The sequence below is a fragment of the Bubalus kerabau genome, chromosome 18, assembly GCF_029407905.1.
Source record: "Bubalus kerabau isolate K-KA32 ecotype Philippines breed swamp buffalo chromosome 18, PCC_UOA_SB_1v2, whole genome shotgun sequence".
Classification (NCBI taxonomy): Eukaryota; Metazoa; Chordata; class Mammalia; order Artiodactyla; family Bovidae; genus Bubalus; species Bubalus kerabau.
The window spans coordinates 33,835,473-33,862,565 of record NC_073641.1 but is presented as its reverse complement, the minus strand read 5'-3'; the positions used below and the strand labels follow the sequence as shown (position 1 = coordinate 33,862,565).

The following is a 27,093-nucleotide window of genomic DNA, read 5'->3' as shown; positions in this document are numbered from 1 at the left end:
CCGCCAGGCTCCTCTGTCCATGGGATTTCCCAGGCAAGAATACTGGTGGTTTCCCCCAAACTGAGAGCTCATTTTTTAGGAAAGGACCTTTTGGCTGCCTAACATTCAGGACCTTCCTTTCTCCTCCACTGCCCAACCAGTGGCCCAGCTATTTCCTTGATTGAAGCAAGAAGTACCTGCCTTTGCTGTTCACCTGAAACTACCTCAACACTGTTAATTGGCTGTACCCCAATCCAAAATGTTTTGGGTATTAAAATAAAAAATTAAAGAAGCTCCATGCTTTTTCTAACAATAACTAACAATGAATGAATGTGTTGTGAAGAGAAGGCAGACAGGAATTGGGGGAACCAGTCCAAGAGCCTTGCCCTGTGTTGGGCCAGACAAGGTTCTGGGGTGCAGAATGCAGTGAAGTATTGAGGTGCTGTGCTTAGACAGCCCAGGCTGAGTTTCCAAACGGGTTTGTGACTGTGCCTGACTTCCATGTTAGCCATGCCAACACCATAGTCTTTGGATGTTTGCTCTGAATTTCATAGGCATGGTTGACTAGCTCTCTCTCCCTTTGTAGCTATCACTAAACCTGACTTCCTGGAAAGCTCCTATCGAGGAATAGAAATCAACTAGATTAACTCCTTGCATACCCTGGCCATATATACATGTCAGACTTGTGTTTGTGTAGCCATGATGGTTGTGAGAGGTGAAAATCTGGCTACTCCCTAGGGTGACCTGTCTTGTCTTGTTTCTGTGGATGAATACTGAAAGCCTATATTTTTAAGTCTTGAAATCTTACTTTAAGGAAAAAATAGAAGACTATTAAAGACAAAAGAATATGTAGCACTTTCATTAACATGAAATGTATCTAAAGTGAAACTATTTCATAACCATCAAATTTGGGAGGGTGGTGATTTCTCCACCACCCTCCACCATGTTGGTTGAGAGTAGGCTGCTGTAAACCCAAAGTCAGAAGACTTTGACAGAGGGGAGAGTCAACAGATGCCTTAAAGCAGAAGGTAGAAGGGAAAGACTGAGATTCTAGGCTGATGTGAGGGGACTGCTTCGGTCGCTTAGCCGTCGGTTGGCATTCAGTAAATACCATGTAGACTGATGACTGACTTCTGCATTAGTTGCTAGGAGCCCAGTTTGATCTGCATTTGCTTTGGTTATACACAATGTCCCTCCCGTTCTATGATATTGCCCTTGGCTATCACAGGAGACAGCAGCAATCACCAGAGGCCTAGACCTTCAGAGGGGAAAGGGGACTTGTGGAAGAACTCCCCGTGGGGAAAGGAGAGAGGCTGGTCAGATGGCCTCGGCCAGTACTTGGAGAATGTACAGAGATGCTTAGGGAGTAGGACCAGTAAGCAAGTCTCTGCACCAGCCACTTCTGATTCCTGCTTCTGTCTTCTCTGCCACTGTCAGGAGAAGCAGTCTAGATCAGGGATTTTGGAGCACTGATCTCCAACTTTGTCAGAACTAGGTTTGAATCCCAGTTCTGTCACTTATGAGTGATGTGATATTTTTTAGTTTGAGTTCCCCAGAAGCCAGATGCTGAAACAAGGGTTTAAATGAAAGTGGATTATTAGAAATATATTCCAGGGGAAAACTGAAGAGTAGGGAAATGAGACAAGGGAAAGGCTAAAAAAAAAAGAAAAAGAAGCAAGAATTCAATATCCAGTCCTACCCCACAGGGTGAATGATGGGATGATATCTGGCATAGTCTCCTCTAAAGTAGTGTTTCAGGTTGTCCAGAACAGCCCTCAGTTGGTGGTTAAGGACTGACCATGGGATGACCAGGGGAGGTCATCAAATCCTAGAGGCTCCCAGCTCTTCCAGCGCAGGTCCAGATGACAGAGACACAGGTGCCTGGTGTTGAGAGTGAAGGCACAGAAGGAATTCATGTGTACAGATATGGATATGGGCTCTGCATCAGCAGAGCACTGACAACATGTGCTGCAAAGGCTTTTATAGTTTCTTATACTCTCTAAGCCTCAGTTTTCTCATATGTTAAATGGGAGGAAAAGAACTTATTTAAAACCATCAAGGAAGTAAAAATAGTAAAGCACCTGCTGAGATGACACAGGAAAAGCCCCCAAGTATTCAATAACTGGTAACTCATATCAACCTCAGGTTGACTAACTACAAATCCTGAGGCCTTAAATAAACATGCAAACCAAACAGACATGAAGAATTTGAATTATAACAATATATGCCTAAAAGGAGCAATTCAGTTACACAATGAAGTTTCAGAAGCTAAAGATAATTTTAACAATAAATCCAGAAAACTGTCTAAAAGAGGATTCTAATGTTAAAAGTGCTTTCAACAATAGAACTAAGACCGGATGGTATAAACTTTTAGGGGATTGGACACTGTTCTATAGTTATAGTTTTAACAATAAATGCTCAGAGGACAAGTTTGATCAAATCTTAGTTCTCTGGTTCTTATACTTTCAATAAAATTGAATCTGATCAATCCAGCAGGTGGGTCTGGAGTGAGTTGATGCTGATACGGGGAGTGGTGCTGGGCGAGTCCGTTGACTTCAGTGAACAATCTCTGAGCATTTGCATATGGCAAATACAAGGCCAAGAGGAGTGAGGCCCACCCAGTTTCCCAAGTTGGTCACTGGGTGGACCGGGGATATGGAGAGAGTGAATTAAAACCAGTTCACTGTGATAATAACTGAAGCATTTTAGTGGACCTAGTTTTAAGTACTTCATGCTTGTAACCTTGGTTAATCCCTCCCAGCAATAATAAGAGATAAGTTCCATCATTACCTGCATTAGGTAAAGGACACCAACAATAATTATGTAACTAACTTACATAACTGGCGAAGGCCAAAGTAGGAGTCCAGCCCAAGCAGTCTGAGCCCATAGTGCACAGCACATGGCCTCACACGTGTCTTAGGATCCCCACGGTGCTTACCGAACTGTAGTACTCACCTCTGCAGAGATTTCAGCTGAAGTCTCAAAGTTGCATGTTTTACTTGCTCAGCCTAGGTCAAGAATCATAGTTGTATTATGTCAAAGAGACAAGAGGCAATTACTTGAACTCCTTCTGTAAATTCTCTAGGTTTCAGATTCATTCAGTTTAATGTAGCACTTTGATATAAGTATCATATATACTTATATATGAGACTTATGATGAGGTATGGGCAATTTTCTTCAAATCAAATGGGCATCTCTTCCTGAGGCTAACTCAGTAGCCAAGTTTGTGGAGACAGGAGCCTACCTCTTCTTTTGAAAAAAAATCCGTAAAAGGTACCTACTGGGCCACTGAACAATACTGTGTGATACTGTGCAGCCCTGATATCTACAAGGCTCTCCCGATGTTGTTCTAAGGAAGTGCAAGAACTGTCTTATGAAATCAACTCTGGGTTTTCTCTTCTTATCATTCCTGGATTCTCCATGAATGCAGAAGCCATTAAAGTAAAGGAAAGCTGTCTCCCCTCTCTGCTAATACGCCTAGAGAATTATACCATACTCACTCTTATACCATGTACTTTTTGCCTGTTTCCAAGTCTATACCTCCTTACCAAAACTTTCCTCATTTTCACAGGATTAACATTCCCTATTTTGTACCTTGGACTTGTGTTAGGTGTAACATTGTTCCTACACCATTTTTCTTTTTGGGGGGAGGTAGGAGTGGAGACAAAAAAATATTTGTTAATTTATTGAAAATCAGAGACAATGATAAAACAATGCTTATATTCCTCTTATCTTGTATTTCTCTCTATCCTCCCAAGAGTCCTACTTTCTCACAACATTTGCATCAGACGTGTTTTAAAATGAGTCTATTGATATTTTTAAATATATTTTCTAATTGGAGAATAATTGCTTTACAATGCTATGTTAGTCGCAGAAGGCGATAGCACCCCACTCCAGTATTCTTGCCTGGAAAATCCTATGGATGGAGGAGGCTGGTAGGCTGCAGTCCATGGGGTTACTAAGAGTCGGACACGACTGAGCGACTTCACTTTCACTCTTCACTTTCATGCACTGGAGAAGGAAATGGCAACCCACTCCATTGCTCTTGCCTGGAGAACCCCAGGGACGGGGGAGCCTGGTGGGCTGCCGTCTTTGGGGTCGCACAGAGTCGGACACGACTGAAGCAACTTAGCAGCAGCAGCAGCTATGCTGGCTTCTGCTGAGCACTGAGCTGGGCTCTGTGTGTCATCTAGAGCTTCCTACTGGCTGCCTGTTTCACACATGGTAGTGTATATATGCCAATGGTACTCTCTCAATTCATCCCACCCTCTTCTTCCCCAACTATTCCCACAAGTCTGTCCTCTACATCTGCATCTCTATTCCTGCCCTGGAAATAGATTTATCAGCACCATTTTTCTAAATAAGATTTGTCCATACAAATCAGTGGAAGAGAAACCACATTTATGAGAACAAGAATCTTCCACTTAGTGACAAAATCGCCACTACCACCAATCACAAAGTCTGGGTGGTTTTGTCACTAAGTCGTGTCCAACTCTTGAGATCTTCCCAACCCAGGGACGGAGGAGCCTAGTAGGCTACAGTCCATGGAGTTGCAAAGAGTTGGACGTAACTGAGCAACTTCTCTTTCTTTCTTTCTGAGCCACCAGGGAAGCCCCTTAGAGTTGGTGACTGGTCAATGTTTATTTCCTGTTATACCATTAGGGAGGATCACTAATGGCAAGAAAGACATTACAGATTTGTTTTTAAACAATTTATTGATACAGTTTTCTTTTCTGACAATATGACCCTTTATCCTAAAAGAGTAACACACAAAAAAATTTCAATGAGTGGAAGATTCTTGTTCTCATAAATTCTTGTTCTCAAAATTTTTACCATCTGAGCTACCAGGGACTGGCAAGTTAATTATACTTTTACCTTTGAGAAAATTATACATGACTGGGGGGTGGGGTGAACAGGAACTCATAGTACTGCAGTGATAAGAGAACTATAAAGAGGGGCCTAGAAGTCCCTTTTGTTTATTACAACTGAATATCTTTCTACAACTTACAAAAATGATTCCCAGATTTCATGGGTATAGTGAAAGAACACATATGGATCTTTTCTAACTCCATCTCCCGCAGGATCATGCATGTTCTAGTGAATATCAATCCCAACAACACAGACATGCAGAGAACAAGGAGAACAAAGACATCTTAGGAATCTTCTTATCCACTGATTTTCTTCCTTTTAAAAATTTGATGAACTATTCATTCACACAAAATCATACCTGGAAACTTACTGTGTAGAAATCAAAATTAAGACATGAAGCTGTATTTAGATTAAGAGTGGGGCACCAGAGTGCCTTGACAGTTCAGCACTGCTCTCCAAGACCTTAACCCCAGACCTGTATGACTCAGGAACCCATTCTACTTTGGGAGAATTGCAATAGGCATAGAGTACTTTCTAGAAAAGCGATCTAATTGTCCTTGTTCTTCCCCTCTTGAAGGAAACAAAGAAGAGATTCAGTTCAGTTCAGTTCAGTCGCTCAGTCGTGTCCGACTCTTTGCGACCCCATGAATCACAGCACGCCAGGCCTCCCTGTCCATCACCAACTCCCAGAGTTCACTCAGACTCACGTCCATCAAGTCAGTGATGCCATCCAGCCATCTCATCCTCTGTCATCCCCTTCTCCTCCTGCCCCCAGTCCCTCCCAGCATCAGAGTCTTTTCCAATGAGTCAACTCTTCGCATGAGGTGGCCAAAGTACTGGAGTTTCAGCTTTAGCATCATTCCTTCCAAAGAAATCCCAGGGCTGATCTCCTTCAGAATGGACTGGTTGGATCTCCTTGCAGTCCAAGGGACTCAAGAGTTTTCTCCAACACCACAGTTCAAAGGCATCAATTCTTCGGTGCTCAGCCTTCTTCACAGTCCAACTCTCACATCCATACATGACCACTGGAAAAACCATAGCCTTGACTAGACGGACCTTTGTTGGCAAAGTAATGTCTCTGCTTTTGAATATGCTATCTAGGTTGGTCATAACCTTCCTTCCAAGGAGTAAGCGTCTTTTAATTTCATGGCTGCAGTCACCATCTGCAGTGATTTTGGAGCCCAAAAAAATAAAGTCTGACACTGTTTCCACTGTTTCCCTATCTATTTCCCATGAAGTGATGGGACCAGATGCCATGATCTTCGTTTTCTGAATGTTGAGCTTTAAGCCAACTTTTTCACTCTCCACTTTCACTTTCATCAAGAGGCTTTTGAGTTCCTTTTCACTTTCTGCCATAAGGGTGGTGTCATCTGCATATCTGAGGTTATTGATATTTCTCCCGGAAATCTTGATTCCAGCTTGTGTTTCTTCCAGTCCAGCGTTTCTCATGATGTACTCTGCATATAAGTTAAATAAGCAGGGTGACAATATACAGCCTTGATGTACTCCTTTTCCTATTTGGAACCAGTCTGTTGTTCCATGTCCAGTTCTAACTGTTGCTTCCTGACCTGCATACAGATTTCTCAAGAGGCAGGTCAGGTGGTCTGGTATTCCCATCTCTTTCAGAATTTTCCACACTTTATTGTGATCCATACAGTCAAAGGCTTTGGCATAGTCAATAAAGCAGAAATAGATGTTTTTCTGGAACTCTCTTGCTTTTTCGATGATCCAGCGGATGTTGGCAATTTGATCTCTGGTTCCTCCGCCTTTTCTAAAACCAGCTTGAACATCAGGAAGTTCACGGTTCACATATTGCTGAAGCCTGGCTTGGAGAATTTTGAGCATTACTTTACTAGCATGTGAGGTGAGTGCAATTGTGCGGTAGTTTGAGCATTCTTTGGCACTGCCTTTCTTTGGGATTGGAATGAAAACTGACCTTTACTAAAAACCTAACTCTTACTAGTAACTATGCCAAGTACTAAACACGCCAGCTCATCTAGCTTTCATGGATGACTTTCTGAGCAAGGTATCATTATCGCCTTTTCAAGATGAGAAAGGAACAAGCCAAGAAATTGAATAACTCAGTCACAGAGTTGAAACTGATAGAATTAAAATTTTTACATGCATAGGTTTGGTTCCCAAAGTCTACATTTTTGTTATGTTATTTTTCCATGCTTTCTAAACAGAATTGTGACCTCTAGCTACTAGATGGTACCCTCCACCCTCAGCTGTAAGAACCAGAACATTTCCAGACATTGCTAAGTGTTCCCTGGGATGGGGGTGAGGGGCGGAGAGGGAGTGATGGAGGTGGGAAATGACTCACAGTTGAGAACCACTGCCCTAGGTCAGGAGCGTGCATGTTGACCTGACAGTGCTCAGGATTGTTGCAGGGTCAGATTAGACAAAGCATGTTTATAGACTTTTAAAGGGAAAGAAAAAAGTGTGTGTGTGTGTATAGTTACAATGCAGCCCTTATCTTTTCATTGGTTTATTTGTTCATCCAAGATTTTTTGAGCCAGGTGAAGGACACTTTTAAATAATAAACTTTGAGAGCCTTAAAGATTTGCCAAATAAACAAAGGACTTGGACGAAAGAGAACAATCCTAGAAAACATCCCATAATGAATATACATAATATGCACAAAATGCTGTGGGAACCCCAAGGAAGAAAGGGCTGCCTTTGACCGAAACCATAGAGAAGGAGTTGGGCTGCATAGTCCAAGCTCTGTGATAACACCATTCAACTAATTGTGACTAATGCCTCTTCATACAGTGACATATATTCATGCAGTTTTTCCAGGAGTATTTAAAGCGCATGCTGACAATGGTCAGCACTGATTAAGGTATTAATCATTTTTCGGGCACACTTAAAGGAGTACGAACTCTGAATGAGCAACTTAATTGAAGTTAGACACCTCTTATTTTGGAGAAGGCAATGGCACCCCACTCCAGTATTCTTGCCTGGAAAATCCTATGGACAGAGGAGCCTGGTAGGCTGCAGTCCATGGGGTTGCTAGGAGTTGGACACGACTGAGCGACTTCACTTTCCCTTTTCACTTTCATGCATTGGAGAAGGAAATGGCAACCCACTCCAGTGTTCTTGCCTGGAGAATCCCAGGGATGGGGGAGCCTGGTGGGCTGCCGTCTATGGGGTTGCACAGAGTCGGACATGACTGAAGCGACTTAACAACTTATCAACTTCTTATTTTTTCCTTTTATCATACCTGCTCCAATGATAGCAAACAATCAAACAACAAGAACAAAAAAAAATAAAGACAAACCCTCCAATCCAGATTTCATTATGTAGATTTCCTTCCTCTATTCCTTCCACAAATACAGGAAGCTCAATCTTGAGTATATTCTTCAGATAAACCTCAATTAATTCATATGAGGGCTGTTGATTCAAGAAGAACCATTCCTAGAATCATGAATACTTGTTTTAAGCTCTAAATCTGACATTGTATATTTAAGTAGAAATAATTCTGAGTAATTACCTGTTAGTACCATAGAGACAAGATTGACCATTATGAAAGTATCAGAATTTCCAAACTTTATTCCTAAGTGTTCTACATTAAATAGTCATTAACAAGTAAGCTCCATATAAAAAAACTGGTGTGTCTAATGAATCCACATTTACCTTAAAGCATTTCCCCCCTTTCAGCCTGCCTGCAGATTTTGCTATTGCTTGTTGCAGAGGTCCATGCAGGTTGACTAGAGCCTGAGTTGCTAGCTTGAGCCTGAACTGCCCTAATGATGCTGAGTCACATTTGTTTTGGAAGATCACTCTTAAAGCCTGCCGCTCATGCTTGTTTATGGAGAATGCAACAACTTCAGCATCAGCTAACAAATCCCTTTGCATGCACAGCCACATCTGAGTGCTTCCGACAAATGCTTCCTGTCACTTCTCCCTCTACAGCTTTGAAAATTAGAGCCTGGTGGAGTGAACTGGGAGACAACCCTGAGCATTTAGGAAAAGAAGTATGGGAACTGTAAAGCCGGCTGTTGAAATCAGTGTAATTGGTGTAAGATTACATTTCATCAGTCTTAAGACCTGCCTTTTACCACATTTAAGGTCGCATCAATATGGAACATTCTGCATACTGAGCTGTTGGTCACATGCCTTTAGAATAGCATGCCATGCTGTTTTTTAAGCATTACGAGTGAAACAAACAATTGACAGGTGGATCTTGTGGTACATTCAGAATTCTTGTGTAAACTCCCCCAATACTGGTTTTTTTCAATCTCAATTTGATTGTATTTATGAGAACCGTATATATTGTATATAGCATAAGCATGTATCAGCAGACCTAATATAATGACTCACAGTGAAAACCAAGCCTGTATTATGATTTTTAAATCAGGAATTTGTTGGATATATTCATATCTTTAAATTGTACTTATTGTCTTTAGATTCCTTCACTTGAGAAAACCGTACTTTTCATAAAATTACTAGGAATTGAGTCAACAGATATTTTTATTGCAAATTAACTCTACTTCAATTAAAGAGGGTTTTAAAAAAGTAAATACTTTCTGAGCATTTATTATGTGCCAGGCACTAGTCTTAATAGGTGCTTAGAATGCTTCAGTGAACAAGAAATATAAAGCATCCTGTACCATGAGCTTTCCTTAACAGGATGTGTTTGCATGTGTGTGTTTTAAAGAAGGTATGTGGGTGCATGAAGCAGAAGATAGGCTATAAAAATAATACTTAAATTATCTAGTATGTTAGAAGGTAGAAAGGGCTATGGAAAACCATTCCATTTGTTCTTCATTGGAGTGTAGCCAAAAGTTGGTCTTGAAATATTTTTATCTGAATCTCTTGTTTTAAATGTAAGTGAAAGTATTAATCGTTCAGTCCTGTCCAACTCTTTGTGACCCCATGGACTGTAGCAGCCAGGCTCCTCTGTCCATGGAGTTCTCCAGGCAAGAATACTGGAGTAGGTAGCCATTCCCATCTCCAGGGGATCCTCCTAACCAGGTCTCCTGCATTGCAGGTGAATTCTTTACTGTCTGAGCCACCAGGGAAGCCCTTAAATGTTAGGAATCTATTCAAAAATAATTTGACACTAAACATGTCCTCATGGTCTTGTCTAGAAGCTACAGCACACACCCTCTCTGTTTATTAAGGAGGAAGCCCAGGCCCAGAAAAGTGAAATGACTTTCCCAAAGTTCCAGTAGTCATCAACAGGAGCAGGGCCAAGATGCAGGCTCCTTCTTCAGTTTATGTTCCTCCACAGGTTAGCCTTTGATGGCAGGCAACCTAGTTGGTGAAATCTATTTGAAAATCTGTTTTGAAACATTGCAAACTAACATGTAAAATATCATGTATGAAACGAGTTGCCAGGTCAGGTTCGATGCACGATACTGGATGCTTGGGGCTGGTGCACTGGGACGACCCAGAGGGATGGAATGGGGAGGGAGGAGGGAGGAGGGTTCAGGATGGGGAACACATGTATACCTGTGGTGGATTCATTTTGATATTTGGCAAAACTAATACAATTATGTCAAGTTTAAAAATAAAATAAAATTTTAAAAAAATAAATAAATAAAACACCTAAAGGTGCAGGCTGAGTGGCACCCTCAGGACAGAGTGGTCAAGAGCAGAAAGGAGCTTCTGCAATGAGTGAATTGGATTGAGATAAGACCCTTATGAAATCATTCTGCCCTCCCCTGTGGCAGGCTAGCCACAGAAGTGTGACCCCTGATTCTTGCGCCCTCCTTCGTCTTTCTCACTCACAGACTACCACTGACTATTCTCCTGCTTCCTGGAGCACCAAAGTCACGGCTGGAGATGGGTCTAAGGCCTTGCTGTCGTGTGTGTGTATGTTAGTCACTCAGATATGTCCGACTCTTTGTGACCCCATGGACTGTATCCTGTAGGCTCCTCTGTCCGTGGGATATCCCAGGCAAGAATACTGGAGTGGGTTTCCATTTTCTCCTCCAGGGGATCTTCCCAACCCAGGAATTGAACCCAGGTCTCCTACATTGCAGACAGGTTCTTTATTGTCTGAGCCATAAGGGAAGCCCCCTTGCCATCATAGCTTTTTCTTAGTCCTGTCTCCGTTCCTGTTCCACATATACCTTGGGCTTGGCCATCAATCATTCTTAGAGTTTGATGAAATCATTTGATGAAAATATTGTTTATAAAGGTAAAGAACAGAATTGAAAAGACACTGGAAATAGTCATGCGCTGGAGTAAACTGAAGTCAACAGTCATGGTTCCCAGACTCACCACCACAAGGCAGCCTCCCTGGGATTTGGTTTCCCTAGCTGTACATGGGACTTTTTAATCTGCCCGCACACAGGCTTGTTGTAAGGAGTAAAAGGTTAAGGGAGATTGTGTCTGCATAGCTCTCAGAAAACCATAACTTGCAATCCATACTCTAGCAATTTCAGTTACTTCTGCCCCTTCTTTCTCTGAAGACAAGTTACTAGAGGGATAGACAAGTTTACTGTTATTTTGAAGGCTGCTTCAGGCTTATTTTATGTCAGGGAAATTAGTCTTCTGCGAGTTGGAAGGGATCTTAGACACCCTAATGAGGCCAACCCTGGCTGTTACAGAATAAGCTGGGACTTTTTTTGAAAAATACAGATTCATAAGCTCTATATCCAGAGATTCTGATGCAGAAGCCCAAGAGTGATGTCCTGGAGTTTTATATGTTTTCATATTATGTGTGTGTGTGTGTGTGTGTTTTAGGAAAACTCCAAACATGAATCTGAAGATCAGCTGGTTTGGAAAACCTTCTTCCAGCTTCCTTCCATCCCTGGCTTCACTTAGAAATGGAAAACCATTAATCACTCAAGCTCTCATCTTTTCCACTCAGTTGAATTGCCCCTTTACACCCCCCACCTCCATTACTTGGCACCCCACCTTGACAGCTGCTCCTGCCAAGCCCTGACATTGATCCGTTGGGACATCCTCTCCCTTCCACCTGCTGCCCTCTAGTGGAGGTGCTGAGAAGCAACAAAATGTTTAAATGGGAGCCACCAGGGGTTGGTTGGTCTGAGCTGGCTAGTCCCCTAGAAGATATCCACAGACCACAGCTCTGAGAGGAATCATTAGGATAGCCTCAAGCTTATGGGACACTGCGTACACATGACTTATATTCAGAGCAGAACTTTATAAAGACCCTGGCATCTATTTATGGGTTCCCCCTCCTCACCCCCAGGTTTCAGAAATCTACCTGGCAAAGATTGTCCTTGGGATATTTTTAATTCTTTGGCCTCTCCCTTCTATCACTTACTCAAATCCTACTTCTTGCAAAAGGAGTCGATTCCTCCCCACCTCCCCAAACCTTTGGATTTTTTTAAATTTTGAAAAAAAAAAAAAAATGGAAGGATATTTTTTAAAAATCCTTACACTTTAGAAACTTCCAGTCACTAGATTAAAGGGACAGACATGAACTCAGCATTAAGTGTAAGTAACACCTAGGTAACTGTGCTCACCCTGCATCCCACAGACACCCTGGAAGGTGTATGTGGTAATCGTCTTTACCCAGGATGACCTGAAGTCAAGAGAGCTCAAGGAGGTTGTGGTTTGTCACACAGCAGAACCCAGGTCTGGCTGATGGCCAGCCCCTGTATGTTCCTTTAATGTGCTCGCCACCTCCAAACAGTGCTTGTTTAGTGCTTGGATTAATGATACAGAAATCATAACTTTCATGGTTGTTGCTATTGTTTGGTTGCTAAGCCGTGCCTGACTATTTGCAGCGCCATGGACTGCATCATGACAGGCTTCCCTGTCCTTCAGCATCTCCCGGAGCTTACTCGAACTCATGTCCATTGAGTTGATGATGCCATCCAACCATCTCATCCTCTGTCACCCCCATCTCCTCCTGCCCTCAATCTTTCCCAGCATCAGGGTCTTTTCCAATGAACTGGCTCTTTGCATTAGGTGGCCCCAGTATTAGAGTTTCAACATTAGTCCACCCAGTGAATATTCACAGTAACTTCCATGGTAAATTATATTAAATCTCATGTTCAGTTCAGTTCAGTCACTCAGTCGTGTCCGACTCTTTGCGACTCCATGAACCGCGGCACGCCAGGCCTCCCTGTCCATCACCAACTCCTGGAGTCCACCCAAACCCATGTCCATCGAGTCGGTGATGCCATCCAACCATCTCATCCTCTGTCGTCCCCTTCTCCTCCTGCCCCTAATCCCTCCCAGCATCAGGGTCTTTTCAAATGAGTCAGCTCTTCACATCAGGTGTCCAAAGTATTGGAGTTTCAGCTTCAGCATCAGTCCTTCCAATGAACACCCAGGACTGATCTCCTTTAGGATGGACTGGTTGGATCTCCTTGCAGTCCAAGGGACTCTCAAGAGTCTTCTCCAACACCACAGTTCAAAAGCATCAATTCTTCGGCACTCAACTTTCTTCACAGTCCAATTCCCACATCCATACATGACCACTGGAAAAACCATAGCCTTGACTAGACGGACCTTTGTTGGCAAAGTAATGTCTCTGCTTTTTAATATGCTGTCTAGGTTGGTCATAACTTTCTTTCCAAGGAGTAAGTGTCTTAATTTCATGGCTGCAGTCACCATCTGCAGTGATTTTGGAGCCTAGAAAAATAATCTTATGTTACTGTATTTATAGTAAGTTCATTCTTTTCCTTTAATGAATGTTTAATAATCAGTGTATCCCTCCACCATCTTCAGTTCCTCATGTCAGTACTCTTGCATCTAGAATTATTTAGCAAAGGAACTTGGCAGGTGGGTGAATTTGGGAGGAGATGAGGACAGCAAAAGCCACAAAAGTGTTGGAAATTTGAGATTGGCTATCATAGGGCAGATACAGTATACTCCTGCAGGCTTCAGTGAAACTAAGTAGTTGTCTGTATTAACCAGCAGAGCGGAACTCAGAGGTCAAACACTGATAGAAACTATGTGTGTGTGTGTGTGTGTGTGTGTCCCCATCCAGCTCCCATAGGATCCTGCACAAGTGCTATATCAGCATGAATGTACCCTTTTTGTAGTGGTGGTTTTCCGCTCTTTAACCTTGATTGTGAATATCTTGGTAAGTGATCTTTTTATTAATATTTTTCTTAAGGGACAAAACAATAGATTTCACTGGACTCATATTTCTGTCCCTTGTATATCACTATTATTGGAATGCTGTCATACAATCTATTTAACATCTTAACTGGAAGGTATGTGTATGTACACACCCACCCACCCTGAACTGCCTTTTCCCCTGCAATGATAGAAAATACAGCTCTGGGTAGATAAGAGAATTATAGTGTGAAAAGAACAATACTTAGGATGTGGACTCCAGTTCCCTGCTGTCCTGCCTTTAAAACTTTGTTACTTTGTCGGCGTGAACAAACCAAAGTGAGCCTTGTAAAACCAGAATTCTATTGCATACAGTCAGTTGACCAGGCTCATCTGAAGGATTCCTCACAGTCTTTCCAGCTCTCTGAGCTGTATCTTCATTTGTGCTGTCACGAACTTGAAAAGAAAGGTGGAGAGTGGTCAGTAAGGTTGAAAGAGAGGGGATGCTGTGTCTAGATAAGCTCGCCGACCTAACCTGCCCTGTGTCACAGGGGTTGTGTAACATGGAGCCCCTCGAGCAGACTGTGCACAGAACGGAGTGCATTTGATCTCCTGCAAGGCAAGGGACGGAGGAGGGTTCAATCCCTGGACTGGGGAGATCCCCTGGAGGAGGAAACCCACTCCAGGATTTTTGCCTGGGAAATCCCATGGACAGAGGAGACTGGCGAGCTACAGTCCAAAGGGTCGCAAAGAGTCAGACACAACCGAGCAACTAAGCACAAGCACTTCTAGCACCTGTATGCTGTGTGTCCTCAGTGAAGTTACTTCACCTCTCTGTGCCTCAGTTTCCTCATGGAAGGGGGACAATAACAGTGCCTAACATACAGGGTTATTATGAACATTTAATCAGTTAATACATGTAAGAACTTAAAACCTCTCTAGCACATAAACACTCAATAGATATAAGCTCTTATTGTTATGAAACTAAAAGAAGAGAACCCAACAGTCATATGGTTTGGTGAAATATTGATCATATTTCCTTTCCTTTCTTCCTTCTCCTCTGCCTTCTTCTGATCCCACTTTGCTCCCCTCCCAATACACCCCTGCCTATTTCTCTTCCTTTCAACTTAAGAATTTTCAGCGAAAACATTTAGAAGGACAGAAGAGTTGTGCCAGTTGGAGGGCAGGAAGCTTTTTGATGATCAAGTGTACCTTTCAGCTACAGTGGCTGCCTCCAACAGTAATGGGCTGTGTGGCAACAGAAAGCTTGTTTCCTAAGAAATGGGTTTAACTTTTTGATTGACTCAGTGATAAAATAGGACAGCTGGACTCAGATATCTAAAAGATGAACACCCTGGGCCTGTCACCGTGCTTTTAGGAGAGACATTCACTCTGAAAGGCCACTTGTCTTACTTCATCAGTGTTCTGCTTTTGTTGCTGTATTTGGTACAGGTCATTCTCAAGAAAGCACCATGGAAATCCAAATCTAAGAGCAGAGTTAGCCCTCAGGCCATCAGTGCCCGCCACGTGTCTCTCCCTATTGGCAGAGATCCTCACCCTTCCTTACCAAGGCCCCACTGACCTCAAAGGGCCCTTCTTGTCAGGCCTTGAAGTTCGTCTGAGCCAGAGCGCTGGGATTCCAGCCAAAGCTGAATGAAGGTGCAAAATGTCTGACTAAAAAAAGCTCGAACATGTGGCATTGGGTATCGCAGATAAATTTGTTGGAGAAATGGTTTATAAATAACATGAAAAGGGAAGAGGGTCAACATATTGAGTTGCTGTCTGATCCTTGAGGGACACCTTGTCTCATACTAAACCCCAAAGTGATAACACACTGGAAAAAAATGGGCTTCCTGAGTAAATGAACTCCACACAGGCTTCTTTTTTCTTATCAAGATGTTTGTAAGTTTGGCAGTAAGCATTTTAAAAGAGGGTTGCTTTTATTTGGAATACACTGAAAAACATGGATATCATTTCAAAACAAATGAAATCAAAAGCAAGAAACAAACCCCAGGAAGGCGACGTGCTCTTCTGAGCATGGTCTAAGGCTGGGAGGCTGCAGAAACTGAACTATTTAGGGCTCTTACTAAAATGGTCTCCTCCTCCTCCAAATTAAGCATCGTCACAGGAGGACGGATGGACTCAAGACAGAAGGAATGAGGGGAAAAGGAGATCAGTAACTTGGGAAAGTTTTCTTTTTCTCTGCCCCTTTCTGTTTTTGGTTTTGTTTTGTTTTCCCTTGTCAAAGCCAGAAGGGATCTGAATTCTGCTCCAAAAGTCCCAAGACCAGAGGGTCAGGGTGGGCCACTCAGCGGCTGGAAGCTGTGATCTTATCACTAGTCCAACCCCTCCCCCTTCCTCCCTGGGAACCTTGTGCAAACACAACTGCCTGGTCTTCCTGTTTGGTGGCAAAGGTTTTGCTCCCTTCTCTTTTTATTTGGGAATGTGAACTTTGGGGGATATGTTTTGCTGCCTTTTTCTTTTTTTTTTTAAAGAAACAGATTTGTTCCCATAGATCCATTCCCTGGCACAGGAAGACCACAGCTAATTAAAGAACAAGATGAGATGCTTAGACAAGTGGGGCCACGTGCCTTTCCCTGGGGCTGGACCATGTTCTCTGCCCACCATCACCTCTTCTCCCGAGCCTGCCCCACCTCCGTCTCCACCATACCTGTGGTTACATGTCTACCCCTGACTGTGAGTTTTAATTTCCCAGGAGGGTAACCCACTGGCTCAGGGACAATCTTCCAAGATGTGAATGCACTTGTCTTCTCTCTTTGCATAGATATCTGTCTTTGCCAGAGAGGACTGAGTGAGAGAGAGTAAGGTTTTCAGTGTTCACATGTGTATTGTTTAAAATCATGATAATTTGCTGTCTGCTTTGAATTTCAAAAATCATGATAATTTGCTGTCTGCTTTGAATCTCATTTTTGAAATCAAAATGATGCTTGGAGTCAGATCCTACTGATGCAGCTTCCAGGGAGTCAGAGAAGTTTGAGCACAGGCTTTGCCAGTGAAATATCAGGCAGTGATGCAGGCTGGTAAAGGGGTACTTTTGCAAGAGAATTGCAAACTGGGAACTTTACCTTTTCTCCAAACAATTTTGGAGAATTTTAGTTCATTTCAGTCCATTAGGTGAATCTAATGAGATCTGTTAGATTGGAAACCCTGTCCTTCTTTTTTCCTCCAGAACAGAATTACCAATTATTTTTCATCTGTGGACTTGATAAATCCATATTCATGTCCCCACTTTACGGGGGCTCTTCTACCAAAGCCTTTATTGCAAAACCAAATTCAAAACCTTGCAACCTGCCCTTGAAAATCATGACCCAGGCTGTTTAGAATTCTGTAATTCACTTGGGTCATTTGTTTAACCATCTATGAATTCACTTATATTTATAATTATTCAGAAAATAGGAATAGCTTTTATTTACAGCATAGCATGAGAGACTATTTCCCTCACCTCACTGAAACTGAGAAACATTTGATGAACAGCATTCTCCTAAACAGCCAGATAATCCTTTCATGAAGGGAAATGAAGTGCATTTCCAATAATGATTTGTTCTTAATGAATCCATGCTGGTTCCAAGTGACCCATGGTTTCCTTCCTGGATACTCAGAAACCAACAATTCATTCTAGCATATTGCTGGGGATTGAAGCTAAAGGTATAGGTTAAGAATGTGCCTTTAACTTATTCAAGCTTTGCAATTATCCTGTTTTTTCCTCTGAAGAGCCTCAGAAGTGAACTCATCATTAGCTTTGGGATTATGCTTATTGTTCATTGGCTTTAGACTTCAGTTTTATTAACTTCGTTTATTCGGTACACTCCAGTCTTCATGCTACTACCCTTCACTAAGAAAAAGAAAATTCTATACAAGTTTCCCTTTGCTTTCTTCTTTTCTGAGTTATCTGTTCTTATTGTTTTCATAGTATTTTATAGTTTTGTGAGAAGAGACAAAATATCTCAATTTAGAACTTTACCTTATAAGTGTGAAAGTTCTAAACTATCAATTATTGCATCAGCTTTTTAAAAAATGGTCTATAGTCTCCCTGTCTCTCTTTCTCTATGTGTGTACACGTATATGTGTGTGTGTGTGTGTATACACACACATGTAGACATACACACATATATGTGTACTTGTATACTTCTTTTAGTATTAACTTGGCTCTTTCAGTGCATCCTGAATATTTTAAGGTCATTTGTGCTACCTATGAAAGGATTAAGAGTCTACTCATGCATAGGTATAATTTAAGGTGGAGATGATTCCTTTGAATTATTATTCCTGGAATATGTAACAAGTCCCCAAATTATAATCTAAACATAGGAAATCATTATATTTGTACCAATACTTGGCAAGATGCAATGAAACCCAAGATCATGAAGTTCAGGTAGAGAGGGATGGTGGTGAGAAATTCAGAGTCAGCTGGAGGTGAATGGCTCTGGGCCCCTAGATGTCAGCAGGAGGTCAGTGGGAAGTTGGGAGAGGGAAAGGCAGCAGTAACCAACTATTTCACTCATTCATTGGTCAGTGTTTATTGAGAGCCTGCTGCATGCCTGGCATCATCCTGGCTTCCCTGAAAAGGATGAGGGAAGCACACAAAAAGACGGTGAGAATAAATGAGAAACAATCATCCTCTGCCTTCAATTACAGCTGGCTATGCTTTTCTGAACACACAGCCAAGCACTTAAAGTAATAAGCCATAGACAACTTCTATTTTAACACATAATGCTTCAAAATAAAAAAAAAAAGAAAGATCCCCAAAGAGCCTGTCACAATTTAAAACGGTTTAAGATTAGAATCCGAAAGGAAGGAGAGATGTTTCTGTGAGGAAAGTTTCTAAGACTAGAGTTTTCTGCTCAGCTACTAAATATGATGCTTTTTTCATTTTTTCCCTTCCTTTGCATATTTACTTATAGTGTGGGGGAGGCTGCTCTATTGGCAGCACAATAGAGATGTCATCAGGGAAATGGAAACACAAATTCAATATTCGAGAGCTTCTGTTCCCCTGAAAACAACCACAGAGCATCACATTTTGCCACATATTCAGATTGCAAACCAGCTACAGAATGCCAAGAAGTTTTCTGTTAGGACCAATTATCCCTGGGTTTTTGCTACTTAAACTCTGCTGTGGGGAACGCAACTATACACCAGCATTAAAAGTAGGCAATCTTGATATTAAGAAGGAGTGTTGCTCGTAACAGTAAGTACATGCATTGACATTCCAACCACTGACTTCTCATGGGTTTGTAGGATCAGAAACCCAGTATGTGTGCCTAGAACTGGCAAGACTCTTCTCAGGGAGTATGAGAGTGAAATGACTCCTTGCCTTCCCCGTTGGATTTCCTTAGACAGCTGTGTGTGTGTTACAGAGACCATGGCAGATTTCCTTGCTGTAAGCCTAACAGCTTGTTTTTCAGTAAGCACAGTAAAATCTGAGTAGAAGAGAACTCCCCTTTGGCCACCCACCTCACAAGCTCTAAAAGGGAACTCTGTGTGGATGCATTCCGCATTAGGCAAATGTACAGTTCTGCAATCAAAATGAGAAACACTTGGCCTGAAGCATCCACATTAGCTATAGCTTCCAGCCCTGATTTAAAATAGAGAACCTTGCAAGTTTAAGGGAATTGGCAAGCAAGAAAACAGCTGTAACATGGTCAGAGGTTGTCTGTAGGAGCTGTGCAAGCTGTTGACAGCACTTGGGATGCCCAGAAACAGAGCAGACCTTCTGAGTTAGGTCAAGGGAGTGGCAGCAACTCCGGTCAGGAAGTGAACTTTTGACCCTATTGGAGGCAAATTGCTCTCATGGACCATGTTCTGCTGTTTCCTAGACTAGTTTTCTCCTCCAGAACCAGTGGGTAGGATCTTTAGCTTTTGAATTGTTTCACTGTCATCACCACTAGATGTACTTGTAGCTGCAGCTGAAGGGAAGAAGGATGGGCCTTGAGAACTGTTACTTCCCACCATCCTCCAATGTCCGCCATCTTCCCCCAGGTGAGAAATCATGTCAAGACCATTGCAGTAAACCTCAGATGTGCTCACCAAGGAGAACTGTGCAGTGGGTAAGGTTGTTTCAGCATATAAATCTTCCACAGCTCTCTCTCTGAGACCCCCCCTCTCTTGTTTTCTACCCACCACACCCGCCTCCCACCCCCCGCTGTACTGTGCCTGCCGCCAGAGAATCCCTCTACATTCCTAACAGGCCCGGCCTCCCAAAAGAGCTCCAGACTTTGGATCTTCCACCTAAAAACCTATTTGCATGTGCCCCAAACTGATGACCCATGCAAAAATCATAAAATAATTTATGCTGAAGTGTTTGCCCAGCTGAGTCTTCCGAATCTGACAGCTCCCTCAGGGGTATATGCATTTTGATAGAGGACCATGATTCATCCAAATGAATAAATCTCTACTGGTACAATGTCTATTCTCCAGCACCAGCTGGTATGGACATTTTGGTGACTCAGAGGATTCTTCCCTCAGCCCCTCGGGTCATACTCAGTGAATAAATACATTATCTAGCTCCCCATGTTTTCTTAAAGATACATAGTTCAGTTATGTCTTTGAAAGTGTCTTTACTTCTTTGCCAGAGTTTATTGAAAAATCAGTGAAAATTAAAGAGGTATTGTATTGACTACCAGTTTATTTCAGGTTGTTAAACCAAGTCTCCAATTAACCTGAAAATATCCCTTGAGATCCTTGCCTGTACAATTGTTAAACTTCAGAAAACTTCTGTTAACCAAATAATATGAAGTAATGCCAGGTGGACAAATTGATAAAGAGAGAGAGCTTAGTCTGGTTAGTTAGAAAAGGGCAATACATGCCCTCTGTTTTTGCTGTTTTAGTCACTCAATCATGTCTAACTCTCTGCAACCCCGTAAACTATAGCCCACCAGGCACCTCTGTCCATGAAATTCTCCAGGCAAGAATACTGGAGTGGGGAGCTATTCCCTTCTCCAGGAAATCTTCCTGACCCAGGGATCAAACCGGGGTCTCCTGTATTGGCAAGCAGATTCTTCACCACTGAACCACCTAGGAAGCCCAGTTGCCCTCTAGAAGCCAACAATCCAAAGGAAATTATTTAAAAGATTCTCCATAAAGACAAAGCAGTTTCCAAGTGGAAAATCTGACCTCTACCCTTACAGTTCTATTATAAACATATAGTTTAGAAACAGAGTATGATGGGGACATCATTCTTGTGAAAATGCTATTTAATTATGCAAACACTGTTTATTGTTGCAAAGCAGTCGATACTGTCAAGGCATTTGTAGAAATTAATATTGAACTTAAATTTTCACCTGTGTCATTTCATGTTATTTCCTTGGATGCAAAATGCCTGGTGCCAGGTGCCATATCTCATCAGTCTACATAGCATCTGACAGTGTGCTTTGTGTAAAGTTTATTTAATGAACTGATACAGTTTGGGGTTTTGTTTTATTTTGCTTTTTAATTTTCATTGGAGTATAGTTGATTTACAATGTTGTGTTAGTTTCTGCTGTACAGCAAAGTAAATCAGTTATACATGTTCATATATCCATTCTTTTTCAGATTCTTTTCCCATATAAGTCATTACCGAGTACAGAGTAGAATTCCCTTTGCTATACAGTGAAAGTGAAAGTCACTCAGTAGTGTCCAACTCTTGCAACCCCATGGAGTATACAGTCCAAGGAATTCTCCAGGCCCAAATACTGAAATGGGTAGCCTTTCCCTTCTCCAGAGGATCTTTCCAACCCAGGGATCAAACTCAGGTCTTCCACATTGCAGGCAAATTCTTTACTAACTGAGCCACAAGGGAAGCCCAAGAATACTGGAGTGGGTAGCCTATCCCTTCTCCAGCGGATCTTCCCAACTCAGGAATTAAACCGGAGTCTCCTGCATTTCAGGCAGATTCTTTACCAAATGAGCTATCAGGGAAGCCCTTGCTATATAGTAGGTTATTATTATTTATGTTACATACAGTAGTGTGTATATGTCGATCCCAATCTCCTAATTTATCCCTCCCCCAGTTCCCCCTTGCTAAACATTTGTTTTCTACTTCTTTGATTCTATTTCTGTTTAATAAGTTCATTTGTACCATTTTCTAGATTCCACGTATATATGATATCATATATTTGTCTTTCTGTAACTTCACTCAGTATAACAATCTCTGTTTTCCTTAGAATGCAGGGTTAAGCCAAGGGAAGCTGTCTCTTAGCTCTTGCATATCAACATTAATGTCAAAGTAACTATTTTTGCATAAACAAATGCGTTCAACTGATTTGGTGAACATTCTATATCTGTATGGATATATATATGGGGCCTCGCCTATATTCAAGGTGCCACGCACTGGGCAGCTGAAGAAGTCTGAGGCACTGTTACTTCAGTCTTTCTGCCCTAATTGGATCTTGGATTTGACCTTGGTAGAGCTACTGCCTAAGGAGGCCAGCTGTGCTTAAGGGCCACCAAAGGAGCAGCCCTGCTGAGGGTATTTCTGAAGGCCAGGAGCTGAAATGCCTTTCCTGGGCCTGGAATTTAAAAGAGGCCCTGAGAGAGGTCACACACATTTTCCACTTGTGAGGGAATTCCCTTTGCTGGAAATAGAAGGTGATTTCAGAGACCTGATCCAAACCTCACTTCCTCTTCTGAGTTGAGTAGGCTGATAACCATTCTTGAGGCTCTGGAATAGCGACAGATTTTCTTACTTGGGAATTTAGCTGCTGGTTTCTGAAGCAGAGGTTTGAAACTTAAGAATGGCAAGGGCATGAGGCAATAAAGAGAAGCCTAGACCGAGGGATCATTTATCTAGGCTAGCTTCGCTCGGTTTATAAAATAAATAAGAAGGTAGAGAATGAAAGGCTAAGAGGACAATCAAGAGAAAAGTCATGCACGCATGCGCACACACACACACGCCCAGAACTAGAGCTAGCTAACCCCGAATATGGGAGAAGCAGGTGAGAGAACAAAGAATCACTGCACTGCGGTGAGCTTTTGTCACCTGGTTGTTGTTGTCCAATAGCTAAGTAGTGTCCGACTCTCTGCGACTCCATGGACTGCAGCACGCCAGGCTTCCCTGGCCTTCACCACCTCCTGGAGCTTGCTCCAGCTCATGTCTATTGAGTCAGTGATGCCATCCAACCATCTCATCCTCTGTCACCCCATTCTCCTCCTGCCTTCAATCTTTCCCAGCATCAGGGTCTTTTCCAATGAGTAAGCTCCAGGTGGTTAAAGTATTGAAGCTTCAGCTTCAGCATCAGTCCTTCCAATGAATATTCAGGGTTGATTTCCTTTAGGATTGACTGGTTTGCTCTCCTTGTAGTCCAAGGGACTCTCAAGTCTTCTCCAGCATTTTGAAATCTCCACATTTCAAAAGCATCAATTCTTCGGCGCTAAACCTCCTTTATGGTCCAACTCTCACATCTGTACATGACTACTGGAAAAAGCATAGCTTTAACTATATGGACCTTTGTCAGCAAAGTAACATCTCTGCTTTTTAGTATGCTGTCTAGGTCTGTCACAGCTTTTCTTCCCAGGAAAAAGTGTCTTTTAATTTCATGGCTGCAGTCACCATTTGCAGTGATTTTAGAGCCAAAGAAAATTAATTCTGTCACCTGGTAGAATTCACTACTTACTGACTTTTCACGAGGTCTGCTTGATTCATCACCATGTACAGAGCCTACCATGGTATTTAGCCTACAGTAGGTGCCTCATAAATGTTCTTAGATGAGTGAAATGGTTCCCTGCCTCCAAGGAAAATGAAGCAGGTAAATAAATAGATAAAGTGAAATATGTATAAATCACTCTGAAAGGGTCTAATAAACAAGGAAAAACAGAATTCTCAGCACAAAGACTGGAGCTGAAGTCCCGGGGGAACAGAGACAGCAGCAGAAGCAGATGTGTAATTCCTGGATTGCCATTTCACATTCTGGGGAAGCACATAAACCTTCTTGCAGGACCCTTGTACTGTGGGATTTTTAAGTCACCTGATGAGTAAAGCATTAGCTCCTCCCCTGGTGTAATCAGAAGCCAGGGTACAGTAGACATATATGTCAGAACCTTGGCTCCAGCCTAATCCTGCCGGCTTAGTGTTTGTGGTTGCAGGGAGCACTGGCCTCTCTTCTGGCATGATCAAGTGTCTGAGTTCCAGACCTTCAGGATGAATAGAATTGATTGCCTTAAACATTGGGTAAGAACTCTTGCAGAGCTTTGCAGGAAGCCAGCTCCTTTTCTTAGAGGCCAGCTTGTAGGGAGATCAGTCTTGAGCAAATGAGTCCTTAACTCTCAGTTCACCAACATGATTGAAAGTGCAGCCCTTAAGCATTGTACTCTACACCACCAGTGACCTGTTCACTCCCAACTTGTAAGACTTGGGAGGCTGATCAGCGACATAGCCATGGGACGCTATGGAGGATGGTTAGAAAAGGGTGACCACTCCAGCCTGTTGGTTGGATTCTGTTAAGATGGATTGGCAAGGACTGTGTGCAGCGCTATTAAATATTGAACAACTGCTCTTGGTGATAGGGAGAAGGGAAGCAGTGAACCATAGTATTTGCTGATTTCTGTGGTGTAAATACCACCCTCCTCATGGCCAATTTCCAGCTACCAGGGTGACAGAAAGTAGCACTGGGAAGAAAGGCACAGTAGTCTACTGTTATGTAGTATTTTCACCAGACAGATTCAATAGACATAAATAACCTCAAGAGCATAGAGAGTTGCTGCTGCCAAGTCGCTTCAGTCGTGTCCGACTCTGCGTGACCCCATGGACTGCAGCCTACCAGGCTTCTCTGTCCATGGGATTCTCCAGGCAAGAACACTGGAGTGGGTTGCCATTTCCTTCTCCAATAGAGAGTAAAGAAATGTAATGAAATAATTGTAAAGTGATGAGTTTTGTCTTGATTAGATTTGTTTTTAATATAATGCATTTAATTTTAAGGTGATATCATTTAATTTTCAATAATGCCTATGTTTAATAACTAGCTCACACAATTCCTAAAAATGTGACCACCAACTCACCCCCATGAACTGGTAAAAGCTGATTCCAGCATTCCACTCGGTGAGAACAATCTGAAAGAAGTACTTTGTTCTGCCAGGAAAGGTGCCAACACTGGCATCCGTGGCTCTGGTGCTGGATCAGGGAAAGAATAATAACTAGGCCCTGCACCATTGCTCCCAGGTCTCTTCCAATGGCCCGGGAAACATTCTGAAGGAAGAGTGAGTTGTCTTGAATTACTTACTTAGCTTCAGGTCCTGGTATCCATGGTTGACAGTCAGTTTCATTTATGGGTACTGGGTGGTGCCATTTTATAGGTTTGCTGGAAGGCCCTGAGAGCAGAGTGATGATGTTAGGAGATATTGGAATGATTGCTCTGTCCCCCTGCCATATCCACTGCATGCATGCTCAGTCATGTCTGGCTCTTTGTGACCCCATGGACTGTAACCCACCAGGCTCCTCTGTCCATGGAATTCTCCAGGCAAGAATACTTGAGTGGGTTGCCATGCCCTCCTCCAGGGGATCTTCCCAACCTAAGTATCGAATCCACATCTCCAGTGTCACCTGCATTGGCAGGCAAGTTCTTCACCAGGGAGCCACCTGGGAAGTCCTGCCATGTCCAGTACTAAGTGGGAAACCCAGTGACACATTCACTGAGGACTCCACCAAGAAATTAAAGACAACCTGAGTAACAGGTTTTGTTTTGTTTTGTTTTGTTTTCCCCTGAGGGATTTGAGGATTAGATAGACAGAATGCAGAAATAAAGGAGAAATCAGTATAGCTCTGAAATGGGTCAAAGAAACATGAAGAAAGGAATATTTGAATCGTATTTAGTGGTGACTAGAGAAGACTGATCATGGAAGTGGGAGGGAAAGATGGCAGAGTGGGTGTTCTTGGCAGAGGAAACTAGGCACACAAAGGGTAGGAATACAGAGGCTGATAGAGTGTTTCTGTATTGCCCAGGTGCCTACTTGGGTACCTGGGCAGGGGGCTGCTGTGGTCTGAATGTTTGTGTGCACCCAAAATTCAAATGCAAATATATTCTAATAAATTCAAATATATTGACATTCAAATCCCCAAGGCGATGGTAGTAGGGCATGGGCTTTTAGGGGTGATGAAGTCATGAGGCAGAACAACTGGAATTATAAGAGGCCCCAGAGTGCTCTTGCCCAGAGAGCAAGGAGAGATAAGAGTGGGGAGGGGGTCAGGACCAGGTTGTCAGGGGCATTTTTATGTCTTGCTGAAGAGTTCAAATTTTTTTCCTTTTAGTAATAGAATGACTTTGGAATAAGCAGGGAATGGCTTTCCAGTTTACAGTAGAAGGGGTTTATTTGTAATATAATTTTTGTTCTTATGTTGAAATACAGTTGACTTATAATGTTGTATTAGTGTGAGGTGTACAGCAAAGTGATTCAATACACATATGTTTTTGGAAGAAGTCTGGAAACACCCTTGGGGGCACCACTCTATTACTTGGGGATCCTGGTTGAAATTTCCCTAGTCAGCGCACAGGCCATGGGGTACCCCTGGAGGCTTCCTCTCAGGGCTTGGCCCTTACCTGTTCTTACAGGGAATGTTTGCTCACTGCCAAAACAGTAGTCTTTATATCTAAAGTTATTCCACTTCTCTCCAAAAGGTAAATTTGAAAAACAATATACCTTTAGTTAAGAGAATTAATCTTTCATCATTTAAGTTGCTGTTTACAGCAGCTACTTCAGTTTTAAAGACAATTTGATGCACATAAATAGCTATAAGCCCCTGGAACTCTCTTTATGCTTACGTTTTAAATTTATTGGACCCAACTTCTGCCAGTAATTCTAGAATTACCTGTCATCTTCAAGAAATATATTCCTGTAAATCTGGACTGAGAATTTGGGGGGAAAATACACATTGCCTAAAGCTTCTTAAAACCTTGCTCTTTAAGGGCAAATTACTCAAGAATAAAAGAAAAACTTTAAAAAATAGATACATCAGTGGAGATACGAATATGCAATATGAAGAATATGTGTAGGCAGGAGCATCTGGAGAGCTCATCTTCATTTAAAATCAAAGTATCTGGCACAGTTTCAAAGCTCTGGGTTATTCAGTCTTGCAGTTCAAAACAAATGTACAGCTGAGTTCTTGAGCTGTCGCGACAGTGGGCGAAGCTACCTGAAAGAGATGAGTAGCTTTAAGGCAGGCTGGGTCAGTGGCACATTCCTCAGTGGGTGCAGTGCCCTTCTGAGATGGGTTTTAGGTTAAACTCCTTGATCCCAGCCTGGTAATATGAGTTGGGGCATAAACTGAAGTGT

The 27,093-nt window shown here is 42.4% G+C and overlaps 1 protein-coding gene across 10 annotated transcripts in view; it reads left to right on the top strand.

The window, feature by feature from the left end:
* The window catches only part of GHR (growth hormone receptor), a 307,084-nt gene that overhangs the window by 145,668 nt on the left and 134,323 nt on the right, over positions 1 to 27,093 (top strand). Inside the window, exon 2 of one of the 10 annotated variants that reach the window (XM_055554867.1) lies at positions 19,834 to 19,901. The exons of the other annotated variants lie outside the window; for them this stretch is intronic. The gene's annotated coding sequence lies outside the window, so the exon portion shown is untranslated. The remainder of the gene's footprint in view (positions 1 to 19,833; positions 19,902 to 27,093) is intronic. 10 annotated transcript variants of the gene reach the window in all.